General features: G+C 35.7%; 1 protein-coding gene across 3 annotated transcripts in view; it reads left to right on the plus strand.

Moving 5' to 3' along the window:
• The window catches only part of ZHX1 (zinc fingers and homeoboxes 1), a 40,119-nt gene extending 33,243 nt beyond the window's left edge, over positions 1–6,876 (plus strand). The window contains exon 4 of one of the 3 annotated variants that reach the window (XM_027854012.1): positions 5,609–6,876. The gene's annotated coding sequence lies outside the window, so the exon portion shown is untranslated. Of the gene's footprint in view, positions 1–2,797; positions 4,423–5,608 lie in introns of those variants that run through there. The other 2 variants (XM_027854011.1, XM_027854013.1) reach the window with 2 other exon arrangements.
• The last annotated feature ends 8,311 nt before the right edge of the window (positions 6,877–15,187 follow it).

Below are 15,187 nucleotides of genomic sequence, written 5' to 3' on the forward strand. Positions count from 1 at the left end.
ATATCTCTTTCCCCACTGAATATTATATGTCAATGTATTTTTAATTGTTTTAGATTTTTACCCACTCCTTTGGGGGACGGGACTTGATGATCAGAACTAGAAATACTAAAATATGTTTTACTTTTTTTTTTTTTGGCAACCCACCCTTCACTAAAGCTTCGTTTTTTGGCTATTTAAGGAAAGAATTCAAAAACGAAAACTAAAAAGAAGGGGAAAAGTAAATCCGAAGGAAAGAATAACTACAGGGGTGAGGATTGCTCAGTTTTAGGAAACTAGGTGAAAATGAGTATTTGTTTATTTTTTTTCTCATTGTGTTTTAGATTTTACTGAACTCTTAACTGTTGCTTTCCCCCACCCACTAAACTTATTAGCCTTTTAATTTGGAATTTAAGATGATTCATATAGTAAGAGTAGTCATCTCTTCAATTAAAAACCAACAGACCTATTCCATTACGTGTCAGAATTTTATGTTTGATTAGGCAGTTGTTTTGTTTGTTATTATCTATGCTGCAGAGCTTCTTAAACTTTTTCCACTTGTGACCCCTTCAGTGCTTCTTAAACTGGATCTCGACCCATAGTTTAAGAAGTGCTGAATAGCATGTCCTTGGTGTCTTGGAGATCTGCACTTGCAATTCTCCTTGTAATGGGAAATCTAGAGTACAAAGCTAAAAGTATCATAAAAAGTTCACATTTATATAATGTGTAGCAGTTCACAGTACTTTTCTTGTGAAGAACCTGGGAGGTAAGGACTTACTAGCATTCCCATATAGCAGATGAGATCGAGGCTTGCAGGTGTTGAATCACTTGGGAGATTACAGAGCTGAAACTTGTGCCAGTCTTTTGGCTTCGGTCCTTTTTTTTCATAAATGAAGGCTTTGCCCGACTGTGAACCCAGAACCTCATAGAATGAAATACCCCTAGGCCAATAAAACTTTGAATTTTTTTTAAGTCTGGCCATTTCCCCAAATTTTAATTCCTCTACAAAATTCAATTGTTTATAACTTTTCTGTAGTTTTAATTTGGATAATTTATTTCAGGTTAGAAATGTAGATACTTAAAGGTTGTCACTGTCAATATTCATCCGTATAGTTATCTTAGATTATTAGGTGTTCTTTTGTTTTTCTTTTCTTAATATTTTGAAACATTTTGTTTATTTCAAAGATAGAAATGCAGTTTAAAAATAATACAGCTATCATAAAATATGTTAATGTATCAATACCAAGCACTACAATTGGACATTCACATAAAGTAGCATTATGCTGTCTAATAATATTGTAATGTTCTCAAAATAAAGTAGGGGAGGGAAAAGATCCTTTTCTCACTCTTGTGCACATGATACATGTATTCATAATTGTCTCTTACCCCATTCTCCCCCATTCCTGAACCTATAACTTTCTTCTCTTACTCTTGCCTTTTGTGTTATCCCCCAATTCACAAGCATTCTATCTACGTTTACTCAACAATCCCGTGTCTAGTTTATGAAATTTAATATAGGGAGCAGCTAAGATAGAGCTCCGGCCCTGGAGTCAGGAGGATCTCAGTTGAAATCCGCCCTCAGACCACTTGACACTTACTAGCTGTGTGACCCTGGGCAAGTCACTTAATTCCATTGCCTAGCCCCCCCCCCCAAAAAAACAAAACAAAAAAAACAATAAAAATTTAATGTATTTGTAACCATGAAAATAGATGAAACTAAAAATGCAACTACTTTAATAGTATAAACTCCATTTCTGATTGTAAAGCATACATAAGCATTATAAGTCATAACTTAAACATTTTGGATAGATTAATCCTAAAGTTCCATTTGACTTTTTATAGTATCAGAAATATTTATGCCATCCTTCTTCTGACCCAGATGCACAAAATTCTTTTAACAGGTTTTCTTTCTCCATTATTTCTAAAAAAGACAAAATATGTATGAAGCCAAAATAAATCAACAGAATTGCTGCTGTGTTGATTTTTTTATCTTAGACCCTGATGTACTTTTTGGGAAGGGATTGAAATCTACTGAAAACATGAAACTCTTTGCACTATTCTAAAGTGTAATATCACTTTAACAATTTGCATGGGCAGTATTTATGTTGCATGATAAATATAATAATACTAATTTTGTTCAGAAAATTCACGAGAACCCTACAGTTTTCAAAAAACGTATGTGTATTGTATATGCATTTGTGTGCATGTAGATAGGGTACCTTTCTTCTAAAATAAATCTGGATTTACAAAACAGATACATTATAAGAGAATTTTTCACTTTACAAAAAGACCCATCACAATTTTGTTTCAAATAGGTGATTCTGTTAGTGTAGTAAAAATGTGGGTTAATCTTACCAGACGGCATAAAGGAAAGTATATACCAACATACACACATATACACACACACTTAAATATACATATATATACATATGAGTCAGCCTTTCAGATAAAAAAGCATACTAGTCCCTATGTTCCACAATGCCCCGTAGTCTATATATACACATATACACACATTTATATGTATTGTCACAAAGCGTGTAAATACTTTTTTAAACTAATCATCTGATAATTTATTATAGGCCCTACTCTCATGAATGAAAGTTATTATATGCAAGACTTACACAGTTTATACATATATTAGCTATACATGAAATCTAATGCATTTTGTAAACTGTGGGTGGCAAGTAATTTCAATAATAACCAAAAAGAATAAAGGATGTATTCACTTTTAGTTAATTTTTCCTATAGTTATCATGTCTAAAGTGCTTTAAGAAAAATTCAGATATGGTTTTGACTAATATTCTTTTCTTGACTTTTTCAGTCTCATGTTTTTCCTTTATAGTTACCTACAGTGGTGAAGGGGACTCAATTCTTGAAGTCAAGATATCTGATTTACTGTGAATGGGCCTAATCTTTTATGAAACTGAGAATATTTTTGGACATACACACATTCTTATAACATAGGATTGAATACTCGAAAGGAATGGAACTTAGTGTTGTGCCAAAGTTAAACTACTGCAGTTGGTGGAAATTCTACACTGTAAATAGAACACTGATTAAAAGACAACTTGTAAAAATTCAGATTTTAATACATTTTTATTCTGATGCAGGATGGAAACATTCTGTTTCTTAGGCTTTTTTGAGGGAATTAAGTGACCACTAGATTTTGTCCTCTTATAATTTTGTCCAGCTTAATACTGTATGTTCTAGTAAGATGGGCTTTATTGCCTGTGTTCTTTGATATATGATTAAGCTTATAGCTTTGAGTGACCAAACATTTTACAGAGTAAAAGTTCTTAGAAACAGGTTAAAGAAAAAAAAAAGAAAAAATGATTTATTTCTGTGTCTTATTTATCAGGCCCTGCACTAATTTTGAAAGTTGTGCATGTGCTTGTACAACTTATACATAAATGAAAATGCAGCATATTTATACATTTTGGAACCCCAAGCCACAGGGCCTATGTCATCGGCTTTTTTAAGTTGAAGACATCATTGGATGCTACTATTAATATCTGTAATACTCCTGTTTCTACTTTAATAAAAGACTGATTTTGTTTTTCATTAAACTGAAGAAAATGATGTACTGAATAAGGGAAAAAGCTGGCATAAGAATTTGCAGAGAGAATCTCTGAAATAAACTTTGTACCAAAAATGTGAAAAAGAATTATGTAGTATATATATGCTTAATGAGTGTTTTTTAACAATAATGTAAAATAATGTACAGATAATGCATCAGTCCAGAATTTTCTAGAATTCCCAGTCAAGTTCTACCGTCTGTAACGATTTCAGTGGCTATAGAAAAAATTCCTAAACTAATAACTGTCATTAGCCATTTAAAAGCTAGCTTTTGCTTGCAAATTATTGTAGTATTAACAACTATTTTGCCGTATCAAGAGACTGAAAGTTCATATTAACTTATTTGTAAAGACTGGTGCTTTTCATTCCTATTTGAGGGACACTTTTGTTTGTGACTGTAGGACCATTTTTTTTTTAAAAATGTGCTGTTTTCATGGAAGAAAAATTTAGTTGAGTATTTTGTTCTTAAAATGCTTTTCTGAGTGACCAGATCTAGTGGGCTTGCCTAGTTTGTTTCACCTAATTTAATGAATGATGAATATTAAGCTTTTAATTTTTACCTAAACACTTGTCAACTAAGAGAAAGTTATGGAAGAGCCTTGGATATGCATGCTGCTTTCGTTTTTATAAATGGTTATTTTTTATTTTTTAAATATGGCTTTATAAGTATTTCCAAAATACTACAATTTAGCTGATCTATTCACTACAGACTTCTGGCTTTGTGGATGGCTTTTTTCATACTACTGTTAACTTTTATTTTTACGATGTAAAGACTGCAGCAATTTAATGCACTATTTTTTTTCACTTTTTAATAACTTCATAGAGCACTCTGTAAACTGTAATAATTAAATTGCTCCTTTTTTAACCTTTGCTAAATGTAGTCTGAGTTCTGTTTGACAGCAGGTTTTTTTAATGTTTTCAGTTGCTGCAATAAGTTGTACTTCAAGTATTGTAAAATTAAGTCTTTGAACATATTTGTTGTGTTTCCATTTCAATAATGTTAACTCTACATAGTTATAAATAATTATTTTTCCAGCCCCATTCCTTTACAGGCTCAGCATTTGATATTGCTCTGATGTTTGTTAGCTTTTAAAAATAATTATTTGACAGAGCAAAAGAAAAAAGTCACCTACCTGAAGTGTGTCTGCATACATAATAAAAGTCAGCAGTCGATAGTTAGTTCTTTCGGTGATTTTTTTTTCCATTTTCTTAAGCCAAAAATTTAAAAGCAAAACAAAATCCCTTAATATCCTAAAATTTGAACCATTCTTAGTAGTTTTTAAGTGTATGTAAGTAATTTAGTGGAGAGCTTTGTTTTTTCCTGAAAAGGGAAAAGTACTGGCCCCAGAGGGCAGTACTGGGAGGCAATGTGGATAGAAGTTAGAGAGGGAAATTTAGGCAAAATGCTAGAAAATAAAACTTCCTAATAACCAGAATTATAAAAAATAAAATAGTATGCTTCAAGAGGTAGCAGATTCTCCCTCACTAAAGGTTTTCAAGTAAAGGCTACATGACTACTTGATGAGAATTTTGGTTTAAGATACAAATTTAAGTAAGTGGCACCTGAGGTTACTTCCAACTCTTAAGATCCTTGATTCTATTCAATTTCAGAGGATACATATGTTTTATCCTCTCCTGGTCAGTTAAGAATATTTATTCAGTTCAACTAACATTAAGTACGCATATGAGAGGCATCATGGCATAGTGGATAGAGAGACCAGTCCCACAGCCAAGGAGACCTGGGTTCAAGTTCAGCCTCTAACATACATTAGCTATATGACCCTGGACTAATCATTTAACCTTCTTGTAGCTCTAGACAACTCACCCTGACCTGCAGTGGTAGCAAGGGAGTTCTTTATCTGGGAGTTCCCTTTAATCAATCATAGGTATCTAGTCTCTATTCTGGTGTGCAAATGATTCTGAAAAAAGTTTGGCCTGACACCCAGCTAAGCTATCTCATCCAAATAACATTAATAGATTAAACTGAAAAGACAGATAAAATATGGAATGGATTTGTAAGCATTTCTTTTCATTTTCTTTTCATCATTGATGACAGTGGAACTACCGCATGTGGACTTTAACATCCCAGTTCTTGATACATTGAATTGGGAAGTGGAAAGTGTACTAAAGAAGATGAAGACAAGAAGAGCAGTCAAACCAGACCAAGTACATAGAGAAGAGGTCTGTGCTGAAAGCAATACCGTTTTAAAAGCCTTAAGAAATAAGGTTCGAGATCTATGAATGAAGAGAAGATAGTGAATGGGAAAAATCATGGGTAGTATTATTACCACCCCCACTCCCAAAAGACATTTGAGAATACATACATGAAGACTATTCTCATAGAGATGTAACTTTATGAGAATGGTCTAAATGTATATTAAGGAATCCTTGATAAAAATATGACAAGGAAACAGGCAGTATTTTTTTTATAGATCATGTTTTTAGTCACACAGCTGACTGAAAGATGCAGAGAATGTAAAAATCCTGTCATGTTTATTTCTTGATGATAAAAGTCTGAGTAAAACAAAATAGTCTTAAAACCTCTTCTCTAACAAGATATATCATGCATATGTTTAGATCATAAAAATTCCCTGATAAGTACAACCACAAAAATAACTTCAATCAACAGTCCTATGATTGTGTATACCAAGTACAGCATAAAGTAGGAAGCTATTCACTCGTATGGAGGATGTCTAGTGTAGAACCATTGGATAAGGAACATATCTTGCAGATGTTGAAGTTCCTTAGATGCACCTATTCACAATGTATGCTTTGCTGAGTGCAGTATGCCCCATATTCTAAAGCAGAGGTATCAAATACACAGCCCCACAGGCCCCATATGGCCCACAACATTCCTGAGTGTATCGTGAACTAGATTAAAATGTAATTGAGAAATATTTAACACAATTAATGAAAATACAGTAAAATATAGATAACATTGATATGTGGTTTTCTAAATCAAATGTGACTCTCAGGGAACCTTATTATGGTTCCCATTTCTGTTTGAGTTAGGTATCACTTCTCTTGAGTTTTGTCACAAAAATCCATTACCATTCAAAAGAGAGCAGTTTAACAATCCACATAGGAAAACCCAAATAGTTTCTCTTATCTAGAAAGTCGCATGTAATTGAATGGCAGCTCATTGTATGTGTCCATTAGTGCATATACTTGGACAGGTGCTGCAGATGAATCGTGATTTGGGGCCAGAGTGGAATATGGAGGAAAAAGTAGATTGGACTTAATTTGAGAAATTGCATAGCATTTTCAACAATCCTAAACTACTGACTGGGATAAAAACCCAATAATAACATTATTTTAATTTTCTTTTTATTATTCTTTGTATCCATTTTTTAAAAGGTTGAGTTCCAAATTCTCTCCCTCCTTCCAGCCATTTCCCCATACATTGAGAAGGCAAGAAATAGTGATTCTCATTATTCACTGAAATCATACAAAACATTTCCATTTTACCCATGAACAATATTTTAAAATCATCAATATTGTTCCAGTCGTACCACATAGTTGTAAATAGTTATTTCTGAAGACTTGACATTATAGTTGAACCAAAGTGCAACAAAAAAATGGAGAAGGTGGGGAATGCTTTTTGTGTTTTTCTTTTTTTTCATGGGTTGCCAGGGACCAAGGAATTTATTACCCAGGGGGTTACCCTACTAGTGATGAGCTTTTCTGTACTTAAGCTGGCTTCTGTAAATCAGACAATCTGTTTGGGGAACTATACTCAAAATCCTTCTGGCATGACAGAACCTATCAAATTTTGAATTTCATGGGCATGATAATTTAGAACCCAGAGTCACTTGAACAGTATGATGAGGCATCAGAGAATAACTTTATGAAGCATGAAAGATTATCATCCAGGAAGTCTATAATCAGAAGAGGATGTGGGCTGGTCATGTTGATGTAATGAGAGAAAAAAAAATGGACATCCTAAGTGACACACTGGTTCCCACAGAATGTTGAGACCTAGAGAAATATTCTAGATTGATCTGTGGGAAATAAGGTTCAATTTTTCTAGTTGAATGTCTTTTCACTGGTCATTGGGCAAAGATCTCACATTTTGAGTACCAATAGTTAAGGTCATGTTTAATAAAAACCATGGTTCTTAACACCTCTGCTTTCCTCCACTCTATTCTCTCAGAATCCATAGGCAGACATAGACAAGCATCTTGTAGGATGAGAAAGCACAGATGGGTTATGATCTGCAGTACTGAAAGGAGGACCAATCCATCTTGCTGAGATCTGATTCACTGAAGGATGTGCAAAGTACCAACAGTCTGCTCCTGGGGCAGAAATGGTTTTGTTTTTGTCTTCATGTGCACCAGCTACAAGTGGTCTCTTCCCCACATTATGAGGCTTTGTCTCTTTTGCCCTTATATCACTCCATGTTGTACTATGCTTATTTGTGTATGTTTTAATCTTCCTTCTATGTTCCCCTCTTAGATTGTAGACAGGAATTCTGTGAGCTTTTTTCATATTAGAATCCCCAGTACCTTGCACAAAGTGATATAATAAGTTTATTGAATTGAATTAGATGTGGGCAATGAGAAAAATAAGTTTGAAATGTGAGTGTTTGAGAGTGAGTGATGGTGCCATCAACAAACATAGAGAAATTAGTGTTTGGGGAAGGTTTTAGGGGGACAATGATGAGTTGTACCCATGTGTTGGGTGGTTGAGGCTTTTTTAAAAAAATTTAACATACTTCTCTCTTGATTGACTTCTTGGTAACCCTGATTTCTCAAAGGCTATTCTAAAGAATATAAACCAAAGCCTGTCAGGTCCTACAATGCTGGAAAACCTTTGGTTGTGATTATAATCAAGTAAAGGTGAGCTATGCCAACTATCATCTGATATACAGGAAGTCCAAAATTTCAAAATGGATCAACTCCATAATTGTAGCCGTTTTTTGTTTGTTTGTTTTGTTCTATGAAAAGACTGTGCTACCCTTCAATAAGTGCTCCTTAAAGTATTTTTCCTTTAAATTCAATTCTACCCCATAGGCACTTGGTTAAAAAAAAAAAGTTCTTGCTACCAAAGAATTGCATTTTGATGTGGGGGATACAGCATGTGATTGGATGAAGAAATAGAAGATAATTTGAAAAGGAATTTAAAAACTAGGAGTATTACTAGGTGTATATGCCAAGGAGGTCAGTGATAAAAAGAAGTTTCCAGTGAAAACAAAGGGGAATAAGTGAACAGATTATTATATGTGAATATAATAAAACATTAATGTCCCATAAAAGTGAAAAAGGGAATGGATTCAGAGAAATTTGAGAGGAATTGTATGAACTAATGCAAAGTGATGTGAGCAGAACCAGGACAATTTATGCAGCTATAACATTGTAAAGGAAAGCAACTGTGAAAGGCTTAAGAACTCTGATTCATGCAATCAAGCATGATTCCAAAAGACATGTGCCCACCTTTTGGAAGTAAGGTGATGGACTGGAGGTGCAGAGTGAAACATATTTTCAGACATGACCAATGTGACAGCTTGTTTTACATGACTATACTTAATTTGCTACACAGGAGGACTTTTTTAGGGGGAGATTAAGCAGGATTTGGAGGGAATAGTAATACTAAAGGAAGAAAAAGGAAATGATCATCAGTGAATTATTAAAAATTAAGCAGTAGAAGGGGAATTTTGGAACTACCATGTTAAACTGGCAATAAATATACAAAAAAATCAAGCTGAACTTAGTGGAGATTCAGTTTCATATGCAGTTTTCTTTTTTTGTGTTTTGGGTTTTTTTTCTTTGTATAGGGAAATGTCATGTCTGTTGATGTTTGTCAGGCTGCTAATAAAAAAGAAAATTTAAATTTAATAAGGCCCTTTGTAAACCAAAAGACTCAGCATCACCTTTCAAAATAGCAAAGAACTGGCAATAAAGTAAATGCTTGTCAGTTTGAGAATAAACAAGTTGTGGTATATTAATGTAATAGAATATTACTGCATTTTAAATGCTGAATGTGGTGAATATAGACAAGCATGGGGTTTATGAAGTGATGCAAAAGGAAGTATAACCAGGAAAATAATATACATATTGACTACAAACATGAAAGAATGATAGAAACAATTCTCTGAAATTATAATGACCAACTTAGCCCCAAAGAGGAGATCCAAGAGATTCCTACCCCACTTCCTTGCAGAAGTCATTACTATGGGTGTTGGACGCTAAATATAATCTACTTTTTAAATGAATTAGTTTGCTAAACTGTTTTTAATCATATTTACTCAAATACCCTAACTTCCCAGTTCCTCGTCCACTCTAGTTCAACTGCATTCAGAGTTGGCCATACCCCTGCTATGATTATGGCCTACAAGAATTCCATTTCCTTGTTCATAAACTCCAAAGTGTCCATAATTTATCATAATCTTTTATCATTCCATTTTTCCCTATGCTTTACCATGCCTAACCTTGTTCATCCTCACCATGACCTCTATTCTCTCTCTCCTTTTGTTCTTTGCCTGGCTCTCATTCCTTCACTGGCTCAATTATCTGCACTTCCCCTTCCCTATCTCAACCTCTTGGTGAACCTACCCAATTCCACACTATTCTCTGCTCATGAAACACGTGCTTCTTTTTCCTGTTGACAATAATGCCTTGCCAACTTTCAGCTCCTATCATTAGCCGACTTCTATTAACGTGCTGCTGTATAGAGCTGGAAAGAAATCACAAAACCCACCACAAATTTATATTCTCTTAACAGGGCCCTCACTGCCGTAAAGCAGACCGTCTATTCCTTCCTAATTGATTTGGTATCCCACTCTTCACAGAGTCTGTTCCAAACATCTGTTTCTTGTTTGTTTGTTTTTTTTAAATTTTATTGATATCTTTTGTTTGTTTTTTTCATTACCAGTATTTTTTCAACATTTCTCCCCTATCCTCTACAAGAGTCATACCATACAACAAATATTAGAGGAAAAAGATGGAAAGATGAAAAAAAGTTAGCAAAATTCACTAGTTCATTGTATACATCTGTAAAATATGCAATGTGCTGCACCCATGGACCTCCCACCTTTGCAAAGGAGTGGAATTGGGATGTCTTCTCATCTCTCTTCTTTGGGGTATCCTTGTTTTTTGTCTCTGCAACACTCATTTTGATGGTTTTGTGGTTCTCTCAATTCATGTTTTCTTGCCAAATAAAGTTGGATTAATTCCCCTAACTAGGCAAATGCTTCCAAATTAGTTGAAGGTAGAGGGAGAATACTCTTTTGACCAAAAACATGTCTGTGATAGCCTTTTTTCAAGTGCTACCAAAAAAAATAAAGGAAAAAAGGGAGTGTCATTAGAGGGCTAACTAAAGAGTGACACACCAATGTCATATATTGTGTCTCTGTCACCATTTTTATTAGTCTACTTCAGTTCTGTGTTTGTTTCATGCCTGTACCATTGTTGTCATTGTTGGCAGTACCATAATCACGGATATCATCATTGTCAGTTGTATTTTAACATTGTTTTCAGTGCTGTCACTATCACTATCACTGACATTGGTATTACTACATTTTCAGTATTACTATATTTATACAATATTACTATATTTGTGAAATCAGCATCAGTGTCATCATCACTATCATCACTTTCAAGAGTGTCAGCATCAGAATGGTTATCACTATCCCCCAACTTTTTTTATAATCGTCATCATCATGGCTATCACCATTACTGGAGTTATCGTCTTTATCCTTATTGCTGTTTCATCATTATTTTTATCAAAAAGGCTGTCACCATTCCCATTTTTGTCTTCACCGTTGTCATCAATCCCATCCCCAACACTGTTGCAGGTAACACCATGGTTCTCATTATCAATATTGCTATCATGATCATTGGAACGTTTGTCATCATCATCATCATGGCTGTCAGTACCCTTGCTGCCATCACCATAATGGATGTCACTATTAGTGTTATGGCCCTTTTCATCTTGGCTATAACCATCAACAGCCTCTTTGGTGATTATCACCATCATTATAATTATCATTATAGCTAATACCATTTTCATCATCCTTATCCTGGAATTTACAATTTTCTTGGATATCAGCAGCATCCTTATGTTGGTTGTCATCATTGTCAGAGGTGGTTTCATCATTGATTTCACCACCATTATCATCACTGCTCTTGTCTTCACTTTAATCATCTTCAGCAGCCTGGGATGCAGATGGGAATGTGTAACAGACAAAGGAATCTTTTATTTCTTCAAAATGTCCGTGGATAATTTGGGATGTGAAAGGAAGCTCAAAGAATTCTTCATCCGAACCATATTGATATGCACTGCTATTGGTATCAGTTGAACATGACATGGCCAGATCTTGGGCCAGAAGAAAGCCTGAAGGTATTGCTTCATTATATTTAGTTTGGCTTCTTGGTTTACTCTCTGTTTACAGTTCTTTCTCTCTCATTTCCAAAATGTGTTTGCTTCTTTCTACTGATTCTCCAGGTGTTAGCTTCAACATAGCTTCCAGGTTGAGAAAATGGGAACAACCACTATGTGTTCCTTTTTTCCAGGAACTGGACCTGGATGTCCTGGTAGGAGATTTCTGAGTCAGGAACACAGCTGCAACTGGAATCTAGACTCTGAGCAAAGACTCCTCAAACTGATCCAGTACTGGCCTCTTATATTCCTTTTCCTCTTTTCCATTTATATAAAGAATGTGTTAATTCCCTCTCATTTTTTAAACCTCTCATAGCAACCCTTTTCCCCATCATTTCAATTGAAGACCTTGCCTCATATTTGACTAAAAAAATTGAGGTTATTTGCCAAGATCTTTCTCTTCTCGCTGTCTCCTAAACTCAGATCTCCCAGATGTCCTCCGTGATTATATTCAGCTAGATATGCCTGCCTCAAATAAAGTGGCCCTTCTCCTTGCAACAGCAAACACCTCCATCTGCACAAATGATCCTGTTTCATCCCATCTTCTCCAGCAGATTGCCCCCTCTATCATACCCACTCTCTTAGTTTTGACACTATTGATCATCCTCTTCTCCTTTATACCCTCTTCTCTCTAGGTTTTCATGACACCATCCTCTCCTGGTTCTCCTACCTATCTGACTACTCCTCAGTCTTCTTTGCTGGACTTTTCATCTAGGTCATGCCCCACTAACTGGGTGTCCATGGGACTCTGTCCTGGCCTCTCTTCTAGGTGATCTCTGCTCCCATGAATTCAGTGATCATCTCTGTCACATCATCCCTGAGAATCTCTGACTCCCAAGTCAATTTTACCTTTGTAATATCTCTCACATGTGCTTTCTTGCAAACTCATCATCTCATACCTAAACTATTGCCATCACCTGCTGATTAGTCTCTCTTCTGCGAGTCTCTTCCCACTCTAGTCCATCCTCAACTTAGCTGCCAAAATGATCTTCCTAAGTACAGGTCTGACCATGTCACTCTCTTACCCAATAAATTCCAGTGGTTCTCTATCATGTCCAGTACCAAATATAAAATCCTCTGTTTGTCTTTCAAAGCCCTTTATAACCATTCCCTTCCTACCTTTCCAGTCTTCTTACATTTTAGTCACCTCCACATACACTTTGATTCAGTGGCACTAGCTTCCTAACTATTCCTCAAACAAGACCTCCATCTTCTAACTCCAAGCATTTTCTTTGGCTGTCTCCCATGCCTGAAATTCTCTTCTTCTTCATCTCTGCCTCCTACTTTCCCTGGGCTTCCTTCAAATCCCAGCTTACTTCCAGGATTGTTTACTAGTTTAAAAGTCTTGTTGGATATTAATGTTTCTTCTGTTGTGGCTAGCCAAAAAAGGAAAAACTGTCACAGTTTCAGTACAGAGAACAAAGTTGATGACTTTCACTGTTAGAGACACTTTCAAAGTATATTTTTGAGCAGCTTGTTGTTAATACTTAATTTAAAGAGGAATTACTCTAAAAAGTCAAAATGTTAACCAGATTCAGTTATTTCAGTTTGCACACAACTGGACAAAAGTTTGTTTTGTTTTGGCTATTTGATGTTGAGGTATTTAATACCATTTTAGAAAAAAAGTATTTGAAAATCAATAAAAAAATTAATAGTTTAACAAAGTTAGTTTAAGCAAGTTTACATAACATTTGCCTTTGTAAACCAAGTGAGCTATACTAAATATTCATTGTGTATCAGCACTATGAAAGATGGTGAGATACAATGCTGTTAAAAGGGGAAGTTGAGGCCCACACTTTCAAGAGTTTGTATTTGCACCAGGAAAGGGCATGAGATGCAGATTTTTAAAAAATCATAAATTAATGCAACAGTTAAAAGATTGCATGAGACATATGAGTAAATAAGGTAGAATGGGAGAGAATGACAAACCTTAGGCCCTCTTCCCCCTTCTCCCTACCTCATATAAATATTCCAACGACAATCTTAAGGAGTAGGTAGAAACTAAGGAGAAACCACAATAGGTCTTTTTAGCACAAGATCACAAATTTGACCAATAGGCAAGTCACCAGAGTAGAAACTGTGGGACAGATGGGTTTGGATTGTGGATTCTGAACCCAGGATCAAAATAGGAGTGCAGTGATGCTGTAACTGATCCCTGATGGAGGAACTAGTATGTTGGACTCAACCCCTTGAGGTACAGGGCTACATCGCTACAGGAGTGGGGATGCTGGTAAATGTCCTAACAACCAACTCTCTGGGGGGGTGGGGAAGACACATGACACACTTTTAAATTTAATCTGCCTTATTAACATCTTCTCTATCACTTTCTTAAGTCTAGAAATCAACAAAATGATAACTGGAGCCCTGATTTGTAGCATTTGCTAATCTCCAAAGTTTAAATGCTCACAATGAAAATTTAACAATCTAGCTGGCTCCCACATACTCCTACAGACAGCACCGTGATTCTAACCCTGGAGATGGAAACTTGTCCTCAGACCCCAAACAAAGACTAGGGCCATAGAGGTAATGTTTAATCTATGCCTTAGTTACCCAGTGCAGGGGCTGTCACTTTGACTGAGGAGAGGGAATCTCAGAGCCAGACCCTTGGAACATTAGTGGGCCACAAGACTAACACTCTAACCCTGTGAGAAGAAAGGTGCTATCTCACTCTAACCCAGGAGAGGAGATTTTGGAGCCAGATCCCAGAAGCAGAACGAAGGCTATAGATAGCTCTGTTACTCTAAACCAGGGATAGAGAGCCTTCGGCCTTGTGGTCACACGTGGCCCTCTAGGTCCTCAAATGCAGCCCTTTGACTGAATCCAAACTTTACTGAACAAATATCCCCTAATAAAAGGATTTGTTCTGTAAAACTTGGACTAGATACAAGGCCTTACCCAAGGACCTAGAAGGCCACAGGTTCCCCACCCCTGCAAACCAAGAGGGGTAAGGTCTCAGAGTCAGATGCTGGGAGCAGAACAGATTTGGAGTTCTGTAGCTCAACCCCATAACCCAACACCAGATAACATAGGTCAGGATCATAAAAGAACACAGTGGTTTGACCAGAAGTACTCAGAGTTTGGCATTAACTCAAAGTCCCAATCAGGGAAGAAAGGTTGGAAGAATGAGTAAACAAAACAAACAAAAAAGATCACTATTATGATGCCAGGGATGCTCAAGATACAAATCCAGGAGAAAACTCCCACCTAGAAGCAAAATTTCAAAGAAAGGTCTGTACACAAGAACAACTGGAATTCATAG

Source organism: Vombatus ursinus, unplaced genomic scaffold (assembly GCF_900497805.2).
Source record: "Vombatus ursinus unplaced genomic scaffold, bare-nosed wombat genome assembly UNPS02010284.1, whole genome shotgun sequence".
Classification (NCBI taxonomy): Eukaryota; Metazoa; Chordata; class Mammalia; order Diprotodontia; family Vombatidae; genus Vombatus; species Vombatus ursinus.